At 44.4% G+C, this 22,912-nt stretch overlaps 1 long non-coding RNA gene across 8 annotated transcripts in view; it reads right to left on the bottom strand.

Moving 5' to 3' along the window:
* Positions 1 to 22,912, bottom strand: part of LOC132494376 (uncharacterized) — a 76,341-nt gene that overhangs the window by 4,911 nt on the left and 48,518 nt on the right. For 2 of the 8 annotated variants that reach the window (XR_009533059.1, XR_009533055.1), the window contains exons 2-6: positions 21,396 to 21,472; positions 14,904 to 14,980; positions 14,248 to 14,490; positions 4,907 to 5,149; positions 2,472 to 4,152 (exon numbers count right to left, since the gene is read on the bottom strand). This is a non-coding gene — a long non-coding RNA (uncharacterized LOC132494376). Of the gene's footprint in view, positions 1 to 2,471; positions 4,153 to 4,906; positions 5,150 to 9,354; positions 13,524 to 14,247; positions 14,491 to 14,903; positions 14,981 to 21,395; positions 21,473 to 22,912 lie in introns of all 8 variants that reach the window. The other 6 variants (XR_009533053.1, XR_009533052.1, XR_009533057.1 and 3 more) reach the window with 4 other exon arrangements.

Raw genomic sequence — 22,912 nt, 5'->3', positions numbered from 1 at the left:
GAGGGGTTCTTTAGGCGGATGAGGACGGGGGAATGGTGTGTTGCTATTATGGGCTTAGAAGCATCCCAGACATGGGGATTGATTGGGTTCGGTGTGATTGGAAGAGGGGGATAGGAGGGGGAGGGTTCTAGAGACAGGCCGAGAAGAGGAAGCAGGAGTTGGGAGGAGGGGACCTTAGGGTCAAGTCTATCCAGCTGGAGGGAGGCCCCTAAGTGGAAAAGGACATCTCGGCCTAGCAAGGGAACTGGGCAGGATGGTATGACTAAGAAGGAATGAGTAAAAGGGAGTCCTTCGATATGACATGGGAGTGGACCGGTCTGGAGTGGGAAGGATGTTTTGCCATCAATACCCATGACCGAGATCTGGGAAGGAGAAACTGGCTCGGAATAAGTAGGCAGGACCGAATAGGTAGCCCTCGTGTCCACCAGAAATGAAATGGACTTATCCGCTACCTGTAGCGTTACCCTGGGCTCGGTGAGGGTGATGGGGGTCTTCGAGTCCGGGTGCCGTCAGTCGTCAGCCAATCCCAGCAGTTCGAGTGGTAATGCCATTGGGTCGGCTCGCCCCCCCACGTGGAGACGCTGAGGGAGGGCCAGTCGTAGGGCAGTCACTCTTCCAGTGGCCCGTTAACCCGCAGCTGGGACAGGGCTTAGAAGGAGGTCGGGGATTGGGACATTGGCGAGCCCTGTGGCCTTCTTTTCTGCATTTGAAGCAGGCCCCCGGCGGGGTTGCCTTTTGCGGACCCCATGGATGCTGTGATACATGGGAGATGGCCGGGCTTAGGGCAGCTACAAGAGGTTGGGTTTGGAGGGCCACCTTCTGGTGCATCCGAGCCTGTCAGCTGGATCCTGCCAAATCCTCACGGCCATTGTAGACTTTAAAGGCCATCTTTACCAGATCTCGAATAGGGGTTTGAGGGTCATCTTCTGCCCGTTTTAATTTCTTTCGGATGTCCGGGGCTGATTGGGTGATAAAATGGGTGGCTAGGACCGCTGCCCCTGCCGGGGTGTCGGGATCCAGCTGGGTGTAGAGAGTTAAGGCCGCTGTAAGGCGATTGAGAAAGACAGCTGGATTTTCGTTAGGTTCTTGGATTATCTCTTTTAGTTTTTCAAAATTGACTACCTTATGAGCAACAGCCTGCATGCCAGCCAGGAGGCACTGGATCATGAGGTCGTGTTTATGACGGCCATCTTGGCCATCCTGATAAGTCCAGCCTGGATTGGTACCAGGTACAGCAGTCACTCCGACAGGCATGGAGTTGTCAGTAAGGTGAACCTGATCTGCATGGTTTCGGGCAGCAGTTTGAATTCTTTCCCTCTCATCAGGGGTCAGAGTAGAAGATAGGATCACAGAGATATCACACCAGGTTAGATCGTAAGCTTGAGAGAGGTAGCGAAATTATTTGATGTAGCGGGAAGAGTCGGCCGGAAAGGAGCCTAATCGCGTTTCTATTAGAGAGAGAACTTGGAGGGAAAAGGGAACATGAACTCTAACTAATCCTTCCGCTCCTTCTACCTCCCTCAGAGGGCAGAGGAGATTTGGATCTTGGGAGTCGTGAGAGCGTGTATGTGCACTAATTGGCGAAGCAAGGGGAGAGGGAGGAGAAACCGTTGAGGGAGGCGGGGGAGCGGTTGGATGGGCCGGAGCGGCTGCGGGATGAGGAGGGACCGCTTCAGGGTTGGGTGGAGGCTGGAGAGGAGCTCTGGAGGGGGGAGAGGCGAGAGATTCGGGTGGGTCGCCTAGTGGAGAGGAGTCATCATCAAAGGAAATTAGGGGCTTGGATGTAGGAGCTGTCTGTTTGGCAAGAAAGATCTGGGAAGTGGAACAATCGACGTACAGGGAGGGGCAGGAGCGTAAATACCAGAAGGCCTGAACATAGGGGACCTCGGATCATTTGCCCATCCTGCGGCAGTAATTATCTAGGTCACGGAGGATGTTAAAACTGAATGTCCCTTCAGGAGTCCATTTGGATTGATTGTCTAGAGGATATTGTGGCCTGGCCACAGTGGAATAGAAAATAAGCCGTCGGCAACGGAGAACTTGGGAGAAACCGAGGGCTGTAAAATTGGCTAGGAGACACCCCAGGGGTGTCTTAGAATCTGGTTTCGATTCTGAGGTTCCCATGACCCCCAGTCTGTCCCTGAGTGAATGGAGAAGGAGAGAGGCGTGCCTGGTCTCAGTCTCCAGTTCACGGCAGGTCGGAGGGCAGTCAGGTGATTGGGACGTCTCCACAGTTCCATAGACCTCACTTGCTATATGGTCGGTCTTTTGATATATGTATTTAATAGGTATTTGTACACGTATGGTAACCCTAATCTTAATTTTTCCATTCACCCCACCTATCCTTTTAGATAAGCATACTTCTAAGTCTGTGAGTGTCTTTCTCTGTGGAAATATGTTCATTTGTGTTAGTTATTAGTTAACACCTATAAGTGATATCATAGGATATAGGTTTTTGCTTTCTGACTTACCTCATGTTCTGTGATTATCTCCAAGCTCATCTATGGTGCCTCAAATAGCAGTGTTTCATTGTTTTCCATGGCTAATATTCTGTTGTATAAATAGACCACTTCTTCTTTATCTGTTCATCTGTTGATGAACCTTTTGGTTGCTTCACTGTCTTGGCTATTGTGAATAAGGCTGCAGTGCAGATTTTGCAGCCCGGGTCTTCTTGATTCAGGTCTCAGGTGAGAGGCCCAGTGGTGTGACTGCTGGATTGAATGGTACCTCAGTTTTTATTTTAATTGCAGCTCCCTTCTGTTCTCATTATTGGCTGTTACCACTTTACATCTCACCAGAAGCTAGAGGGTACAGTGTTCTCTAAAACCCCTTCAATATTTATTGTTTGTAGTCTTTTTGCTGATGGCCAGTTGACTGGCGTGAGTTGAAACCTTTTTGTAGATTAGATTTGCATGTGTCTAATAATTACTGAGGTTGAGCTTTTATCCATTTTCCTTTTTTTAAAAGAGAGTGAGCCAAATTAACCTCTTCATATTATTTTCTTGAAAAATTTGTAGTTTTGAATTTTTTTGGCCATTCCCCACCTCCGCACAGTTGTATAGGGCAGGTGTCCTTTACAGCCCTGAGTCCTTCTGAATGTTAAGTGACCATTAGCTGTGGGTTTAAAGCCGCTCTTGTGGGAAACGGCCACAAGGCGGCAGCATTTCTACATTTCCAACTCTGGGTTTTTGGGCAACAGAGCTTTCCTGGAAATTGTGTTAGTAAGCAGCAAATTAGAGTGGAATGTGCCAGCGCAAAGCCCCAAGAGCATATATATCCTAAATTGTTTGCTTTTTAAATTTAATTTTTATTAATTATCAGAGCAAATTTGATAAAAATGTAGATTCTCCTAGGTGTACAGTTTCTGATTCATCCTATCAATGTATCTGTCTATTCCTCTTTGGATCCTTTCCCGTGTATGTTATAGAGTGTTGAGTAGACCTCTCTTCGTATTCCATAGGTATTGTGTGATTATATATTTCATATGTATTAGTACATGTCTGTTAACCCCCATATCCTAATTCATACATTCCTTACACCTTTCCATTTGGTTTTCTGAATCTATGTGTGTCCTTCTCTTGGAAATTATTTCATGGGTATCAATTTTTAGGTAACACCTATAAGTGATGTCATAGGATGTCTGTCTTTCGGTTTCTATCTTACTTCATGTTGGGTGATTATCTGTAGATCCTTCTATGGTGGTGCCAACGGCACTGTTCCATGCTTTTTCATGGCTAATATTCCATTGTGTACATGGACGACTTCTTCTTGGTGCATTTTTCTGTTGATGGACATTTTGGTTTCTTCCAGGTCTTGGCTATGGTACATGTTGCTGCAGTGCAGGATTGCCAGCCTGTGTCTTTTTGATTCTGGTCTACTCATGTGACAGGCCCATTAGTGGGCCTACCAGATCACATGGTAGCTCCATTTTTACCCTTAAACGCACCTCTATTCTGTTCTCACTACTGGCTGTTTCCAGGTTACATCCCACCAGCAGCTAAAGGGTACACAGTTCTCTAAAACCCCTTCAGCATTTATTCTTTGTAGACTTTTTTTTTGCTGATGATCATCCTGAAGGCTGTGAGGTGAAAGTTTTTGTACACTGGATTTGCATGGCTTTATTAATTCCTGATGTTCAGCCTTTTTCCATTCCTGTTTTTTTAACAAAAAAAGAAAGAAAAAGAAACAGAACACAAATGTGCGTAAAATATGCCTCTTGAAACTGTCGTTTTGAAATGTGGACGTCTTTTGAATTTTTTGTTCGATATATACGACCCCAGGATTTGTTTTCAGGGCAGGTGTGATTTACAGGCCTGCACTTATTTTGAATATCAACTGACCATTAGCGCTGGGATTAAAGCTGCTGTTGTGGGAAACGGCCACAAGGCGGCAGCATTTTTCCATTCCCAAATCTGGTTACTAGGGCAGCAGAGCCTTTCTGGAAGTCCTGTGCCTAGGTTGTAAATTAAAATGGAATGTGCCAGGAGAAACCCCCATAAGTTTATCTTACATTAATTCTTGTTCGTTGTTTTAGTTTTTTAATCAGGGTAATGATTAGAATATTGCTTGTCCTAGGTGTACACAATCTGGTTCATTTGTGCATTATATATATATATATATATTCCTGTACAGAGCCAATTCCCATGTAAATTATTGCAGAGTGTTCCATAGACCTCCCTTGCTATATGGTCGGTCTTTTTAATATATGTGTTTAATAGGTATTTGTACACGTATGGTAACCCTAATCTTAATTTTTCCATTCACCCCACCATTCCTTTTAGATAAGCATAGTTTGTTTTCTAAGTCTGTGAGTGTCTTTCTCTGTGGAAATATGTTCATTTGTGTCAGTTGTTAGATAACGCCTATAAGTGATATCATAGGATATGTCTTTTGCTTTCTGACTTACCTCGTGTTCTGTGATTATCTCCAGGATCAACTATGGTGCCTCAAAGAGCAGTGTTTCATTGTTTTCCACGGCGAATATTCCAATTTGTACATGGACCACTCCTTCTTTTTCCACTCATCTGGTGATGGACATTTTGGTTACTTCCATGTCTTGGTTATTGTGAAAATTCCTGTAGTGCAGCTGTTGAAGCCTGTGCCTTCTCGATTCTGGACTTCTCAGGTGAGAGGCTCAGCAGTGGGCCTGCTGAATGGAATGGTAGCTCAATTTTTACGTTTAAACGCAGCTCCTTTCTGTTCTCATTATTTGCTGTTACCACTTTACATCTCACCAGAAGCTAGAGGGTACAGAGTTCTCTAAAACCCCTTCAGCATTTATTGCTTGTAGACTTTTTGCTGATGGTAGTTGACATGTGTGAGTTGAAAATTTTTGGAGGTTAGACTTGCATGAGTCTAATAATTCCTGATGTTGAGCTTTTACCCATTTTCCTCTTTTTTGAAAATGAGTGAGTAAAACTTACCCCTCCATACTATCTCCTTGAAGATTTGCCAGTTTTGAATTTTTTTGGACATTCCCTACCTCCGCACAATTGTTTAGGGCAGGTGTCCTTTACAGCCCTGAGTCCTTGGGAATGTTAAGTGACCATTAGCTGTGGATTTAAAGTTGCTCTTGTGGGAAACAGCCACAAGGCGGCAGCATTTCTACATTTCCAACTCTGGGTTTTTGGGCAACAGAGCTTTCCTGGAAATTGTGTTAGTAAGCAGCAAATTAGAGTGGAATGTGCCAGCGAAAAGCCCCAAGAGTTTATATCTCCTAAATTATTGTTTGTTTTTTAAATTTAACTTTTATTAATTATCAGAGCAAATTTGATAAAAATGTAGGTTCTCCTAGGTGTACAGTCTCTGATTCATCCTATCAATGTATCTGTCTATTCCTCTTTGGATTCTTTCCCGTGTATGTTATAGAGTGTTGAGTAGACCTCTCTTCGTATTCCATAGGTATTGTGTGATTATATATTTCATATGTATTAGTACATGTCTGTTAACCCCCATATCCTAATTCATACATTCCTTACACCTTTCCATTTGGTTAAACATAATTTGGTTTTCTGAATCTATGTGTGTCCTTCTCTTGGAAATTATTTCATGGGTATCAATTTTTAGGTAACACCTATAAGTGATGTCATAGGATGTCTCTCTTTCGGTTTCTATCTTACTTCATGTTGGGTGATTATCTGTAGATCCTTCTATGGTGGTGCCAACGGCACTGTTCCCTGCTTTTTCATGGCTAATATTCCATTGTGTACATGGACGACTTCTTCTTGGTGCATTTTTCTGTTGATGGACATTTTGGTTTCTTCCAGGTCTTGGGATGGTACATGTTGCTGCAGTGCAGGATTGCCAGCCTGTGTCTTTTTGATTCTGGTCTAATCAGGTGATAACCCCATGAGTGGGCCTACAAGATCACATGGTAGCTCCATTTTTACCCTTAAACGCACCTCCAATCTGGTCTCACTACTGGCTGTTACCAGGTTTCATCCCACCAGCAGCTAAAGGGTACACAGTTCTCTAAAACCCCTTCAGCATTTATTCTTTTAGACTTTTTTTGCTGATAATCATTCTGACGGCTGTGAGGTGAACGTTTTCGTACACTGGACTTGCATGGCTTTATTAATTCCTGATGTTCAGCCCTTTTCCGTTCCCAATTTTTTAAGAAACAAAGAAAAGAAAAGAAACAGAAGCCAAATGTGCATAAATTATGCCTCTTGAAACTGTCGTTTTGAAATATGGACGTCTTTTGAATTTTTTGGTCGATATATGACCCCAGGATTTGTTTTCAGGGCAGGTGTCATTTACAGGCCTGAAATTATTTTGAATATCCACTGACCATTAGCGCTGGGATTAAAGCTGCTGTTGTGTGAAACGGCCACAAGGTGGCAGCAGTTCTCCCTTACCAAATCTGGTTACTAGGGCAACAGAGCCTCAATGGAAGTCGTGTTCTAGGTTATAACTTAGAATGCAGTGTGGCAGGAAAAAGCCCCTTAAGTTTATGTCTCACTACTTCTTGTTCGTTGTTTTTATTTAATTTTTATTTTTTATCACAGAAAGTTTGATTACAGGGTTTGGCTTGTTCTAGGTGTGCAAGATGTGGTTGTTTTACACATAAACATATGTCTATTCTTCCTGGGATCCTTATCCCATGTACGTTATGACAGAATGTTGAATAGTCTTCTCTTGGTATTCCGTAGGTCTTTGGTGATTATATATTTCACCTGTGTTTGTATACGTCTGTTAACCCCAATATCCTAATGTATCCAATCCTCACACCTTTCCATTGGTGAACCATAAATTTGTTTAATGAATCTCTGATAGCCCTTCTCTGTGGGAATATCTTCACTGGTATCAATTTTTAGGTAACACCTATAAGTGATATCATATGATACGTGTATTTCTCTTTCTTACTCCAGGTTGTGTGATTACATCTAGAATCATCTACAGTGCTGCACAGGGCAATGTGTCCGTTTTTTCCTTGGCTAATATTTTGTCTGTACTTGTACCAGTTCTTCTTTGTCCACTCATCTGTTGCTGGACTTTTTGGTTACTTCCATATCTTGGCTATTGTAATACTGTGCAGTGCACATTTGCCTTCCTGTGCCTTTCCAATTCTGTCTTCTTTGGTTATAGGTCCAGGAATGGGCCTGCTGAATGATATTGTAGCTCAATGTGTACCTTTTAAAGGCATCTCCATTCTGTTCTCATTAGTGGATCTTTCAAGGGTACGGCCAACTGAAAGTTGAGGTTATGCATTTCTCCACAAACACTTCAGCATTTATTGTTTATAGGTTTCTTGCTGATGGTTATTCTGAGGTGTACCAGCTGAAACCTCTTTGTAGCTGAATTTGCGTGTGTCTCATAATCTGTTGAAATTAAGCTTTAAGGCATGTCCATTTTATTTTTCAAACTGTGATTACAGCTTAGCTCTACAAAGTGTTTTCTTAAAGTATGTGTCACATTTTGAAATTTATTGGCCATTACCTCCCTCAAGGCATTTTGTGGGCAGGTCTCATTTACAGCCATGCAGTACTTGTTCACATGAAGTGACCATTAGCACAGGTTTTAAGCTGCTTTTGCAGGTAACGGACAGAGTGTGGCAGCCTTTCTACGTTCCCCATGCTGGTACTAAGGAAACAGACCTTCCTGCCACTGGTGTTCCTCGGTTATAAATTAGAGAGGAATGTGCCCAGATAAACCCCCAATTGCTTCTGTCTCCTTACTTATCTTTGTTTTTAAATTTATACTTTTTATTGGAGTAATATTCCATTGTGTACATGGACCACTGCTTCTTGGTGCACTCCTCTGTTGATGGACATTTTCGTTGCTTCCAAGTGTTGGCTATGGTAAGTATTGCTGGAGTGCAGAACTGCCAGTCTGTGAGGTTTTGATTCTCATTTTCTCAGGTGACAGGTCCAGCAGTGGGTATGACTGATTGCCTGGTAGCGCAATGTTTCCCTTTTCAAAGCACCTCCATTGTGTTTTCATTAGTGGCCCTTACCACGTCCCCCTTAGAACGGAGGGTACGCACTTCTCCACAATTGCTTCAGCATTTATTGCTTGAAGCATTTTGTTAATGGCCATTCTGACTGCTGTGAGCTGATAGGTTTTTGTAATTTGGGTTTGCATGTCTTTATAAATTCCTAAAACTCATCATTTTTCCAAGCTTTTTTTGTTTGTGTTTTTTAAAAAAGGAGAAAGAAGTATGCATACAATAAACCTTTTCAAATTGTCCTCTTGGAAGGTTGCCCTCTTTTCAATTTCTTATTCAATTTTCGACCCCAGGATTATTTTGGTGGACAGGTGTCATTACAGAACTGCAAGATTGGTGAATAGTTAGTGACCATTAGCAGTGGGTTTAAAGCTGCAGTTGTGTGAAACGGCCACTAGGAGGCAGCATTTCTCCATTCCCCAATCTGGGTAGTAGGGCAGCAGAGCCTTTCTGGAAGTCGTGTTCCTAGGTTGTAAATTAGAATGGAATGTGCCAGGAGAAACCCCCATACGTTTATGTCTCATTACTTCTTGTTGGTTGTCTTAATTTTTGTAATCGGTGTAATGATTAGAATATTGTTTGTCCTAGGTGTACACAATCTGGTTCATTTGTACATTTCATATGTCTATTCATATACAGATCCTCTTCCCATGCAAAATATTACACAGTGTTCCGTAGACCTCCCTTGCTATATGGTCGGTCTTTTTGACACATGTATATAATATGTATTGGTATACATAACACTGATCTTCATTTATCCATTCCCCCCACCTTTCCTTTTAGATAAGTATATTTTTTCCTACATTTGTTATTGTCTTTCTCTGTGGAAATACGTATATTTGGGTCAGCTATTAGATAACGCCTATAAGTAATATCATAGGATATAGGTCTTTTGCTTTGCAAATTACCTCATGTTCCATGATTATCTCTTAGCTCATTTGTGGTGCCTCAAAGAGCAGTGTTTCATTGTTTTAAATGGGGAACGATCCATTGTGTACATGGACCTCTACTTCATTATCCATTCACCTGTTGATGGACATTTTGGTTGCTTCACCATCTTGGCTATTGTGAATAAGGCCACACAGTGCAGCTGTTGCAGCCTGTGTCTTCCCGATTCTGAACTTCTCAGGTGAGAGGCCTAGCGGTGGGCCTGCTGCGTCGAATGGTACCTCAATTTTTACTTTGCTAACGCAGCTCCTTTCTGTTCTCATTATTGGCTGTTACCACTTTACATCTCACCAGCAGCTAGAAGGTACACAGTTCTCTAAAACTCCTTCAGTGTTTACTGTGTGTAGACTTTTTGCTGATCGTCAGTGGACAGGTGTGAGTTGTAAACTTTTTGTAGATTAGAGTTGCATGAATCTAATAATTCCTGAGGTTGAGCGTTTATTCATTTTCCTTTTTTTTTTTTAAAGAGAGTCAAACTTACGTCTTCATAATATATTCTTGAAACATTTGCCTGTTCTGAAATTTTTTGTCCATTCCCTTCCGCAGCACAATTTTTTTAGGGCAGGTGTCCTTTACAGCGCTGAGTCCTTGTGAATGTTAAGTGACCATTAGCTGTGGGCTTAAAGCCGCGCTTGTGGGAAACGTCCACAAACCGGCAGCATTTGTACATTTCCCACTCCGTTTTTGGGCGGTACAGCCTTCCAGGAAATCGTGTTAGTAGGCTGCAAATTAGAGTAGAATGTGCCAGGGAAAACCCCCAAGAGCTTATATCTCCTTTCTTCTTGATTGTTTTTAAATTTAGTTTTTATTAATTATCAGAGCAAATTCGATAAAAAAATATTTTGTTTCTCCTAGGTGTACAGAATCTGGTTCATTATATCAATGTATCTGTCTACTCATCTTTGGAGCCCTTCCTGTGTAGGTTATTACAGAGTGTTGAGTAGACCTTTCTTGGTATTCCATAGGTATTTTGTGATTAAACATTTCATATGTATTAGTACATGTCTCTTAACCCCCATATCCTAATTCATCCATTCCTTACAACTTTCCATCAGGTTAAACGTACTTTTATTTTCTTAATCCATGCTTTTCCTTCTCTTGGAAATAAGTTCGTGGGTATCAATTTTTAGTTAACACCTATAAGTGATGTCATAGGATGTCTGTCTTTCCATTTTTTTCATACTTCAAGTTTGGTGATGATCTTTATTAGGTCCTTCTATGGTGGTGCACACGGCACACTTTTATTCTATTCCATGGCTAATATTCCATTGTGTACATGGACCACTTCTTCCTTGTACATTTTTCTGTTGATGGACATTTTGGGTTCTTCCAAGTCTTGGCTATGGTTAATGTTCCTGCAGTGCAGGATTGCCAGCCGGTACCTTTTTCATTCTGGTCTGCTCAGGTGGTAGGCGCATGAAAGGACCTACCAGATCACATGGCAGCTCAATTTTTACCTTTAAAGGCACCGCCACTCTCTTCTCCCTACTGTCTCTTACCAGTTTATCCACCCGCAGCGGCTAGAGGGTACACAGTTCTCTAAAACCTTTTCAGCATTTATACCTTTGTACACTATCCTCCTGGTGATCATTCTGATGGCTGTGTGGTAAAGGTTTCTGTAGATTGGATTTGCAATCTTTATTAATTGCTGACGTTGAGCATTCCCATTCCTTTTTTAAAGAAAAAAAAAGCAAGAAAACACAAAATGTGCTTAAAATATGCCTCTTGATTCTGTTTTTGAAATGTTGACGTCTTTTGAATTTTCTGGTCGATTTACGACCCCAGGATTTTTTTCTTTGATGGTAGGTGTCTATTACAGGCCTGCAATTATTTTGAAAATTAAGTGACCACTAGCGCTGGGTTCAAAGCTCCTGTTGTGTGGAACGGCCAGAAGACAGAAGCATTTCTCCTTACCAAATCTGGTTACTAGGGCAAGACAGCCATAATGGAAGTTGTGCTGTAGGTTGTAAATTAGAATGGAAAGTGCCAGGAAAATCCCTTTAAGATTACGTCTCATTCCATCCTGTTCGTTTTTTAACTTAATTATTATTTTTGATCACAGCCAATTTGATTACAATGTTTTCTTTGTTCTAGGTGTGCAAGATGGGGATGTTTTACACATATACATATATCTAGTCTTCTTCAGATCCTTTTCCCATGTAGGTTATGACACAATGTTGAGTAGTCTTCTCTTGGTATGCCGTAGGTCTTTGGTGATTATATATTTCACATGCGTTTGTATATCTCTGTTAACCCCAATAATGTAATGTATCCAATCCTCACACCTTTCCTTATGGTGGACCCTAAGTTGGTTTAATGAATCTGTAATTGCCTTTCTCTGTGGAAATATCTTCATTGTTATCAACTTTTAGCTCACACCTATAAGTGATATGATAGGATATGTGTCTTTTGCTTTCTCACTTACCACAACTCGGGTGATTACTTCTAGACTCATCGATGGTGCTGCAAATGGCATTGTTTCATTTTTTCCCCAGCTAATATTCCATCTCTACATGTAGCAGTTCTTCTTTGTCCACCCATCTGTTGCTGGACTTTTTGGTTGCTTCCATATCTTGGCTATTGTAATATGTGCAGTGCACATTTGCCTTCCTGTGCCTTTCCAATTCTGTCTTCTTTGGTTGTAGGTCCAGGAATGGGCCTGCTGGTTTATATTGTAGCTCAATGTTTACCTTTTAAAGGCATCTCCATTCTGTTCTCATTAGTGGCTCTTTCCAGGGTACATCCCACTGAAAGTTGAGGGTATGCATTTCTCCACAACACCTTCAGCATACATGCATTCATTCATTCATTCATTTATTTTCGTTTGTTTGTTTTGCGGTACACGGGCCTCTCACTGTTGTGGCCTATCCCGTTGCGGAGCACAGGCACCCGCGGCATGTGGGATCTTCCCAGAACGGAGTACGAACCCGCGTCCCCTGCATCGCAGGTGGACTCTCAACCACTGCGCCACCAGGGAAGCCCCAGCAGTTATTGATTATGGGTTTCGTGCTGAAGGTTATTCTGAGGGGTGTGAACTGATACCTCTTTGTGGTTGAATTTCCGTGTGTCTCATAATCCCTTGACATTAAGCTTTAAGGCATGTCCTTCTTATTTTTCAAACTGTGATTACAGCTTAGCTCTTCAAAGTGTTTTCTTTTTATTTATTTTATTTTTTTTTCTTTTTGCGGTATGCGGGCCTCTCACTGTTGTGGCCTCTCCCGTTGCGGAGCACAGGCTCCGGATGCGCAGGCCCAGAGGCCGTGGCTCATTGGCCCAGCCGCTCCGCGGCATATGGGATCCTCCCAGACCGGGGCACGAACCCGTATCCCCTGCATCGGCAGGCGGACTCTCAACCACTACGCCACCAGGGAGGCCCTCAAAGTGTTTTCTTAAAGTATGTGTCACATTTTGAAATTTTTTGGCCATTACCTCCCTCAAGACATTTTGAGGGCAGGTTTCATTTACAGCCCTGCAGTACTTGTTCACATGAAGTGACCATTAGCACAGGCTTTAAAGCTGCTTTTGCAGGGAACAGCCAGAGGGTGGCAGCCTTTCTAAGTTCCCCACGCTGGTACTAGGGAAACAGACCTTCCTGCCACTGGTGTTCCTCGGTTATAAATTAGAGAGGAATGTGCCCAGATAAACCCCCAAATGCTTACGTCTCCTTACTTATGTTTGTTTTTAAATTTAATTTATACTTTTTATTGGAGTAATATTCCATTGTGTACATGGACCACTGCTTCTTGGTACACTCCTCTGTTGATGGACATTTTCGTTGCTTCCAAGTGTTGGCTATGGTAAGTATTGCTGGAGTGCAGAACTGCCAGTCTGTGAGGTTTTGATTCTCATTTTCTCAGGTGACAGGTCCAGCAGTGGGTATGACTGATTGCCTGGTAGCGCAATGTTTCCCTTTTCAAAGCACCTCCATTGTGTTTTCATTAGTGGCCCTTACCACGTCCCCCTTAGAACGGAGGGTACGCACTTCTCCACAATTGCTTCAGCATTTATTGCTTGCAGCATTTTGTTAATGGCCATTCTGACTGCTGTGAGCTGATAGGTTTTTGTAATTTGGGTTTGCGTGTCTTTACAAATACCTAACATTCATCATTTTTCCAAGCCGTTTTTGTTTCTGTTTAAAAAAAAAAGGAGAAAAAAGTGTGCATACAATATACCTCTTGAAATTGTCTTCTTGGAAGGTTGCCCTCTTTTGAATTTCTTATTCTGTTTTCGACCCCAGGAATTTTTTGGTGGACAGGTGCCATTACAGAACTGCACGTTTGGTGAATAGTTAGTGACCATTAGCAGTGGGTTTAAAGCTGCTATTGTGTGAAACGGTCACAAGAAGGCAGCATTTCTCTATTCCCCAATCTGGGTAGTAGGGAAGGAGAGCCTTTCTGGAAGTCGTGTTCCTAAGTTGTAAATTAGAATGGAATGTGCCAGGAGAAACCCCCATACGTTGGTGTTTCATTACTTCTTGTTGGTTGTCTTAATTTTTGTAATCGGGGTAATGATTAGAATATTGTTTGCCCTAGCTGTACACAATCTGGCTCATTTGTACATTATATATGTCTATTCATATACAGATCCTCTTCCCATGCAAAATATTACACAGTGTTCCGTAGACCTCCCTTGCTATATGATCGGACTTTGTGACACATGTATATAATATGTATTGGTATATGTAACACTGATCTTAATTTATCCGTTCCTCCCACCTTTCCTTTTAGATAAGTATAGTTTTTTCCTACATCTGTGAGTGTCTTTCTCTGTGGAAATATTTTCCTGTGGGTCAGTTATTAGATAACGCCTATAAGTAATATCATAGGATATAGGTCTTTTGATTTCCAACTTACCTCATGTTCCATGATTATCTCTAGGCTCATCTGTGGTGCCTCAAAGAGCAGTAATTCATTGTTCTCCATGGTGAATATTCCATTGTGTACATGGACCTCTTCTTCTTTATCCATTCACCTGTTGATGGACATTTGGGTTGCTTCACCATCTTGGCTATTGTGAATAAGTCTGCAGTGCAACTGATACAGCCTGTGTCTTCCCGATTCTGGACTTCTCAGGTGAGAGGCGTAGCGGTGGGCCTGCTGCATCGAAAGGAAAACGAAGGGAGTAACCAGGCAACGTCAGTTACCACGGCCGCCCTGGGAAAAACATTACCAAGTGACACGAACACTCCCAGGAGCCTACATTTGTTTCCACAATAAGTAAACCTTTCTCATTTCCAAAGTACTATACTGTGAAATATGCATCTCAGTCACAACTAGAGGTTACTCAATGTCTGCTGTGAGTGGGAGGAAAACAGAAGGGCCTTACACAGTACCTAAAGCAATGACAAGAAGAAACTAGGGTCCACGGGCAGAGACAGACAGGCTCAGACAGGCTCCTATCCCTATGACATTCTGAGGAGATCACGTTGTAAGGGCTCGAGCACGAGAAAGCAGCCACTAACCAGCTACCCTGTCTCAAATATGTGGAGAAAGTCAATGCAAATGCATACCTATGTATTATTCTTTTCTGATCATTCTTCCAGTGTAGCCCTTCTGGCTTTGTGCAAAGCGATTCTTTGTTTTGTACCTGAAAAATGAGTGGCACATGTAAATGGATGAAACACGTCAGAGCAGACATCCAACGAGCACTTCAGCTAACGAACGAGGAGCTCCGAGTTCTGGGAAAGAATCGTAAAAGTAGTGTAGAATCACAATATCTTAGAGCATCCTTTATATCAACTCCCCTCTATCGTATCACCAATCAGTGGTCATCAGCCTATACATGAACTTTGCAGTGACAGAAAACCCAGCACTGTCTAGACAGGTCTAGGCACTTCTAGTTGCTACAGCAGTCTATATCAAATTCAGAATCTGACTCCCTGTCACGCATCAGTCCCAGTCTGCCTTCTGCAATGGTACACCCCATGGCACACCTCATCTCTTTTCCATCTGGCACATTTCCCAAACACATGAGGACAATTTTGTTCTGCCTAAAGCTCTCTTCTCCCACGTCACCCTCCTAAATCACTCCTTCCTGTGTTTATGACTTTGAGGAGCCCCCAAGGTTTTCTCATCCCAAGGCCATGACAAGCAATGGCATCAGTGTGCCTGCTACAGATTCTACGAAAGGGGCAGGGCCACACAAGAGTCTGGCAAATGTGACTGAAAACCTGAGGTGAGAGTACACGTGACAACCTCAGCCTCTCTTCAGTCCTCGGCCTCTATCCAAGGTTTCTCCGAAGCACACTATTGACATTTTGGGCCAGATAATTCTTTTGGGGTGGTGGGGAGGGCTGTCCTATGCCTTGTACGATACGTAGTAGCATCCTGACCTCTACCCACTAGATGCCTGCAGCACCACCAACCCCACACCCCGGATGTGACAAAGAAAATTGTCTCCAGCCATTGTCAAACGTCCTGGAGGAAGGGTGAGGGCAAAATCACCCTCACTCAGGAGCCACTGCTCTATCCAATGACTCTGTTCACCCACGAGTACTCAAAACTCTCTCCTCCGCTGGCTTAACAGGTAACTCTCCAGAAAGTTTATCGGGTATCAAAATGCTATTTGAAATTTAATAGTATTTATCTCTATAACGGTATCTGATGAAAGTAAAACTCTTTCTCCAGATGTTAAGAACCTCCCAGGAGATTAATCCACGTTTACCTTATCTCCTACCCAAGACACTGGAAATTACAGAAATGATCGGACACCCATTTTCGGGTTCCGTTCAATAAGTACCAGTAGCGTAAGGCTTTCTGGCAACCTGAACACTGAATTCAAGTAAACTATTCTGCCTGACCGTGGCTTTGTGGGACAGGCCACAAACCGGTAGCAGGACCCTCCTCGCTGCTATTTACGGAATTGAGGTATCTGACTGGAAAGCCGGTGGAGATGAACTACCCAAGAAAGCAGTGGGTTCAGGATTAGAAGATGTAAAGGGTGACAAGGGAGGGGAGAATGAACCTCAGCTGAAAAGAAAGGGGAAAAGCACCAAGAGATGAGTTCTCTTGACTGAAGAGAAGATACGCTGAAAGCCATCAGCTTGCCCTCGGGGCCCTCAGCTCTCTGGGGAGCTCTAAGGGAAGGGTGAGCCTGGACCTACGACTCCGGACTCCTGGTCTCGGCCCCCAGGCCTGACCATTCACTCAGACTCTCAATAAATACTTGTATTCAAAGACCTTACACGGGGACCACATCTGGGAAAACATCGCCGCACCCTCATCATAAGTCACAGGGGGAGACCCGAACTGGCCAAGCCATGACAGGAGCTGTGAGGGCGACAAAAGAGCACGGCAGGGATCGGACATCAGATCGCCAGAAGCCCTCCGCCCTCCTGGTTCGTAATGCCAGGGCCCCATCGCCGCATATCGGCGGACCCCGGTCCTGCCTCCGCCGCGCACCCTTCCCCAAGGTTGGCGGGGGTCTGGAGTCACCATCCCCGGTTCGGACCTACAGACCTCGCCGCTGCTGAGCTCTACACATCCCGCTCCTTCCACACAGTTCGCCGAGTCCGCGGGCCTTACTGAGCCGCGCCGGCCACCGTCCGCGAGGCCTTGGCGCGCCTGTGACGTCACTGTCGTGCGCCTCTCCCGCAACAAGGGGAGTATGGCTCTCGCACGGCGGCTGCGGCTGTTGTCGCTCCCGGCTCGGTTGCTTCTGGCGTCTCGCCGGGACCTGACGGTCTGCCATCCCAACGAGCCCCTGCCCGTGGTGCGCATCCTGCGGGCTCTACAGCGGCGGCGGGAAGAGCGGCAGAGTGGGCAGCGGAGCCCCCCGCGGCCGGTGCTGGCGCGACCTGGGCCGCTGTCACAACGACTGAGCTCACGTGCCGCAACTACTGAAGCCCACGCGCCTAGAGCCGGCGGTCCCCAACCAGAGAAGCCACCACAATGAGAAGCCTGTGCACCGCAACGAAGAGGAGCCCCCGCTCACCGCAACTAGAGAAAGCCCACATGCAGCAACGGCGACCCAACACAGCCAAAACAAACAAATAAATAAATAAAATGAAAAAAGATACAATACAGTATTGTTAACCATAGTTGCCATGCTGCACATTACATCCCAGAACGTATTTGTCTTGTAACTGGGAGTTTGTATCCTCTGACCACCCTCACCCATTTCCCCCACCACCACCCCGACCTCATCCCCGTAGGTTAAAATTTTAAATAGAGGAGCCCAGATAAACTTCAATGAGCAGGTGACATCTGAGCAGAGATCTGAGTTAGCCAAGTTCGTATCTAATGGAAGAGCGCACAGGAGAGGTAAGGGCCGGTGCAAAGACCCTGGGGCAGGAGCTTGTCTGGTGGGTTAGAAGAACAGGAAGGAGGCCACTGTGGTTGCAGCACAGAAAGGAGAAGAGGGTAACGGAAGTCAGATACACAATGGATGGAGAGCAGTGAGCAGGTAGGACACAGCGGTCGGACCCCGAATGGCCTTGTCGGACGCTCTGCGGGCTGTGTTAGCGCTTCACGAAAGGAGCCAGTGAAGGGATTTAAGGAGAGGAGTGGCATGACTGATCACATTCCCCATGATCACGCCGACTGCTGTATGAAAAACAGACTGTGGGGGCCACGGTAGACACTGGCAGATCATCAGAAGGCTCTTCTGTCACCGATGTCAGAGATGATGGTGGCTCAGAACGGAGAGATAGTAGGGGAGGTGGTGAGAAGTGGTCACATTCTAAAAATATTTTGAAGGTAGAGCAACACGAGTAAAACGAAGAAAATCCAAATCCCGTGGCCCAGAGATAACTGTTAATTTATTTATTCTAAGCAAACCCGGTCCCTCCTAAAAACCACAAAGCTTGCCAAGGATGCTCTTCTCAGAGGTACTACCTTTTTACTACTCAGCCCACTCCGGCATGCCCTCCCCCCTCTGCCACTCTCCCAAAACTGCTCTGATTAAAGTCACCAATTACCTCGAAGTGGCTCAGTCTATGAGACACTGACCTGTCCTCAATCGTGTTCTGCTAGCAGCACATGGCATGGTGGAGCCTCCCCTCTTGCTTGATCTCTCTCCTCCCTGGGTTCGTCGACCGCACACTGTCCCAGTTTTTCTCTCTACCCCTGCTTTGCAGTCTCTTTTCCTGGTTTCACCTCCCGCCCTCACATGTTGAGGTTGCTCCTCAGTCGTGGGCCCTCTTCCCTGCTAATTTCACACATCCTCCCTCACAAATTTATTCACTCCCATGGTTTACAATATTGGCCATGATCATCTCCAAAGGCATCCCAACCTCACACCAAGCGCTCAAAACACATCCCCACTCGGATGTGTTAAGGGCAGCTCCTACTCCACATGTGGAAAACAAAGGTTTGATCTCCCTTCCTAAGCCTTGTCCTCTGTCTCCAACTATTTATTCAACAGACACTTACTGAATCCCTAAGATATGCCAAGCACTGCTAGGCACTAGAGACAAAATGATGAGGCAGGAGGGTAAGGTTCAATAGAACAGAGGGTTATAGAAAGGGAACTTACAAATATGTGTGAAAATAAAAGTGTGCATGGTGCTATGACGGAGCACTTACGGTAAGGCTGTGGGAGTCTAGCTCAGCAGCGAAGAGACTGATGGGGGTTGAGGAGGGCCTCCCTTAAAAAATAATCTCTGTGGACTTCCCTGGTGGCGCAGCGGCTCAGAATCCGCCAGCCAGCCCTATTTACAATAGCCAGGATATGAAAGCAACCTAAGTTTCCATCGACAGACGAATAGATAAAGAAGATGTGGCACATATATACAATGGAATATTACTCAGCCATAAAAAGACACGAAATTGAGTTACTTGTACTGAGGTGGATAGACCTAGAGTTAAGTAAGTCAGAAATAGAAAAATAAATACCGTACGCTAACACATATGTATGGAATCTAAAAAAATAAAATGGTTCTGATGAACCTAGGGGCAGGAAAGGAATAAAGTTGCAGACGTAGAGAATGGACTTGAGGACACGGGGAGGGGGAAGGGCAAAAGCTGCGATGAAGTAATAGAGTAGCACTGACATATATACGATACCAAATGTAAAATAGCTAGGTAGTGGGAAGCAGCGGCGTCGCAAAGGGAGATCAGTTCAGTGCCTTGCGACCACCTAGAGGGGTGGGATCAGGAGTGTGGGAGCGAGATGCATGAGGGAGGGGATATGGGGATATACGTATGCATATAGTTGATTCACTCTGTTATATAGCAGAAACTAACACACCATTGTAAAGCAATTATACTCCAATAAATATGTTTAAAACAAAACGAAACAAACAAAAAACAATCCGCCTGTCAATGCAGGGGATACGGATTTGCTCCTTCGTCAGGGAAGATCCCACACGTCTCGGAGCAAATAAGCCCGCGAGCCACCACTACTCAGCCCATGCACCACAAATTCTGAAGCCCGCGCGCATAGACCCCGTGCTCTGCAACAAGGGAAACCACTGCAGTGAGAAGCCCGTGCACCGCAACGAAGGGTAGCCCCTGCTCGCCGCAACGACAGAAAGCCCTGGCGCGGCAACAGAGACCCAACACAACCAAAAATTAATAAATAAATTAATTAAAACTTATATTAAAATAAACAAAGAAAAAATCTCTGCTGGGAATTCCCCGGTGGTCCACTGCTTAGGACCCTGTGCCTCCAGTTCAAGGGGCCTGGGTTCAATCCCTGGTTGGGGAACTGAGATCCTGCAAGCTGGCATTGCAGCCCAAGTAAAAATGATATAAAATAAAATATATTAAAATAAAAAAACGAAAGGATCTCTGATTCAAGTTCTAAAGGCTGAGAAGGTGTTTATCACGCCAATATGTGGGGAGAAAAAATTTCCCATTTCAGTAAGTAGCGCCTCCATTTACCCAATTACACATCCTTAAACCACATTCCCCACATCCAATTCATCACTTACTCTTATTCGCCTCCAAGCCATCACTAACCTTCCAAATACGACTCTAACCTGCCTGCTTTACTCCATCTCCAAGGCCACCACTGTGCACAAAGCCAGTGTCCTAATGAGTCTCCCCAAATCTTCTCCTGCCCCCTCCTATCCATTCTCTTACAATAGCCAGTATGGTGTCTGAAAAAGGCATCTCTGCTAACACCACTTCTCTGTTTATACCCTGCAATGGCTTCCCACCAACTTTAGGATAAATCCCAAACAGATGATGGACTGGACGCTGAAAGACCAGAAGGAGGTAGGGTGTTAGGTTAGAAAGAGGGATAAAGGGTCTAGGCAAACAGCGAAAAGGGCTGAATAGAAAATGATCGGCACTTGTACAACAGTCCGGATGCAGGCAGGAGAAGGCAGGAATAGCAAAGGAATACCAATAGCCACTTTTTATTTCTGCAATGCCTTTGCAATTCCCCAAGTGCTTCATTTATAACTGTGATTCTCAAACCTAACTGTGCATTAGACTCATCTGGAGAGATTTTTAAAACTACCAATGGCCAGACCTCACCCCAAGCCAATTAAATCAGAATATACACTTCACTAGGGCAGGAATTTTGTCTGTTTCGTTCACTGTCCATATGAAAAGTACGTGGCACATACATGGTGCGCAGAAAATATATACTGAATGAATAAATGAAGAAAGGGATGTACCACTATCACCTGAGATCCAAGGAGACATTCTTTTCAAAACTTAGGGAGTAACCAGGCAACGTCAGTTACCACGGCCGCCCTGGGAAAAACATTACCATGTGACACGAACATTCCCAGGAGCCTACATTTGTTTCCACAATAGGTAAACCTTTCTCATTTCAAAGTACTATAATTTGAAATATGCATCTCAGTCAGAACTAGAGGTTACTCAATGTCTGCTGTGAGTGGGAGGAAAAGAGAAGGGCCTTACGCAGTATCTAAAGCAATGACACGAAGAAACTAGGGGCCACGGGCAGAGACACACAGGCTTAGATAGGCTCCAATCTCTATGACATTCTGAGGAGATTCACTTTGTAAGGGCTCGAGCACGAGAAAACAGCCACTAACCAGCTACCCTGTCTCAAATATGTGGAGAAAGTCAATGCAAATGCTTACCTATGTATTATTCTTTTCTGATCATTCTTCCAGTGTAGCCCTTCTGGCTTTGTGCAAAGCGATTCTTTGTTTTGTACCTGAAAAATGAGTGGCACATGTAAATGGATGAAACTTGTCAGAGCAGACATCCAAGGAGCTCTTCAGCTAACGAACGAAGAGCTCCGAGTTCTGGGAAAGAATCGTAAAAGTAGTGTAGAATCACAATATCTTAGAGCATCCTTTATATGAAATCCCCTCTTTCATATCACCAGTCACTGGTCATCAGCCTATACATGAACTTTGCAGTGACAGAAAACCCAGCACTGTCTAGACAGGTCTAGGCACTTCTAGTTGCTACAGCAGTCTATATCAAATTCAGAATCTGACTCCCTGTCACGCATCAGTCCCAGTCTGCCTTCTGCAATGGTACACCCCATGGCACACCTCATCTCTTTTCCATCTGGCACATTTCCCAAACACATGAGGACAATTTTGTTCTGCCTAAAGCTCTCTTCTCCCACGTCACCCTCCTAAATCACTCCTTCCTTCCTGTGTTTATGATTTTGAGGAGCCCCCAAGGTTTTCTCATCCCAAGGCCATGACAAGCAATGGCATCAGTGTGCCTGCTACAGATTCTAGGAAAGGGGCAGGGCCACACAAGGGTCTGGCGAATGTGACTGACAACCTGAGGTGAGAGTACACGTGACAACCTCAGCCTCTCTTCAGTCCTCAGCCTCTATCCAAGGTTCCTCCATAGCACACTATTGACATTTGGGGCCAGATAATTCTTTTGGGGTGGTGGGGACAGCTGTCCTATGCCTTGTACGATATGTAGTAGCATCCTGGCCACTACCCACTAGATGTCTGCAGCACCGCCCCCCCACACCCCGGATGTGACAAAGAAAAATGTCTCCAGCCATTGTCAAACGTTCTGGAGGACGGGTGAGGGCAAAATCACCCTCACTCAGGAGCCACTGCTCTATCCAATGACTCTGTTCACCCATGAGGACTCAAAACCCTTTCCTCTGCTGGCTTAGCATTCAACTCTCCAGAACGTCTATCGTGTATCAAAATGCTACTTGAAATTTGATAGTATTTATCTCTATAACGGTATCTGATGAAAGTAAAACTCTTTCTCCAGATGTTAAGAACCTCCCAGGAGATTAATCCACGTTTACCTTATCTCCTACCCAAGACACTGGAAATTACAGAAATGATCGGACACCCATTTTCGGGTTCCGTTCAATAAGTACCAGTAGCGTAAGGCTTTCTGGCAACCTGAACACTGAATTCAAGTAAACTATTCTGCCTGACCGTGGCTTTGTGGGACAGGCCACAAACCGGTAGCAGGACCCTCCTCGCTGCTATTTACGGAATTGAGGTATCTGACTGGAAAGCCGTTGGAGGTGAACTACCCAAGAAAGCAGTGGGTTCAGGAAGAGAATTTGGAAAGGGTGACAAGGGAGGGGAGAATGAACCTCAGCTTTAAAGAAAGGGGAAAAGTACCAAGAGATGAGTTCTCTTGGCTGAAGAGAAGA

Source organism: Mesoplodon densirostris, chromosome 7, assembly GCF_025265405.1.
Source record: "Mesoplodon densirostris isolate mMesDen1 chromosome 7, mMesDen1 primary haplotype, whole genome shotgun sequence".
Classification (NCBI taxonomy): Eukaryota; Metazoa; Chordata; class Mammalia; order Artiodactyla; family Ziphiidae; genus Mesoplodon; species Mesoplodon densirostris.
This window is presented reverse-complemented; position numbering and strand designations above follow the sequence as displayed.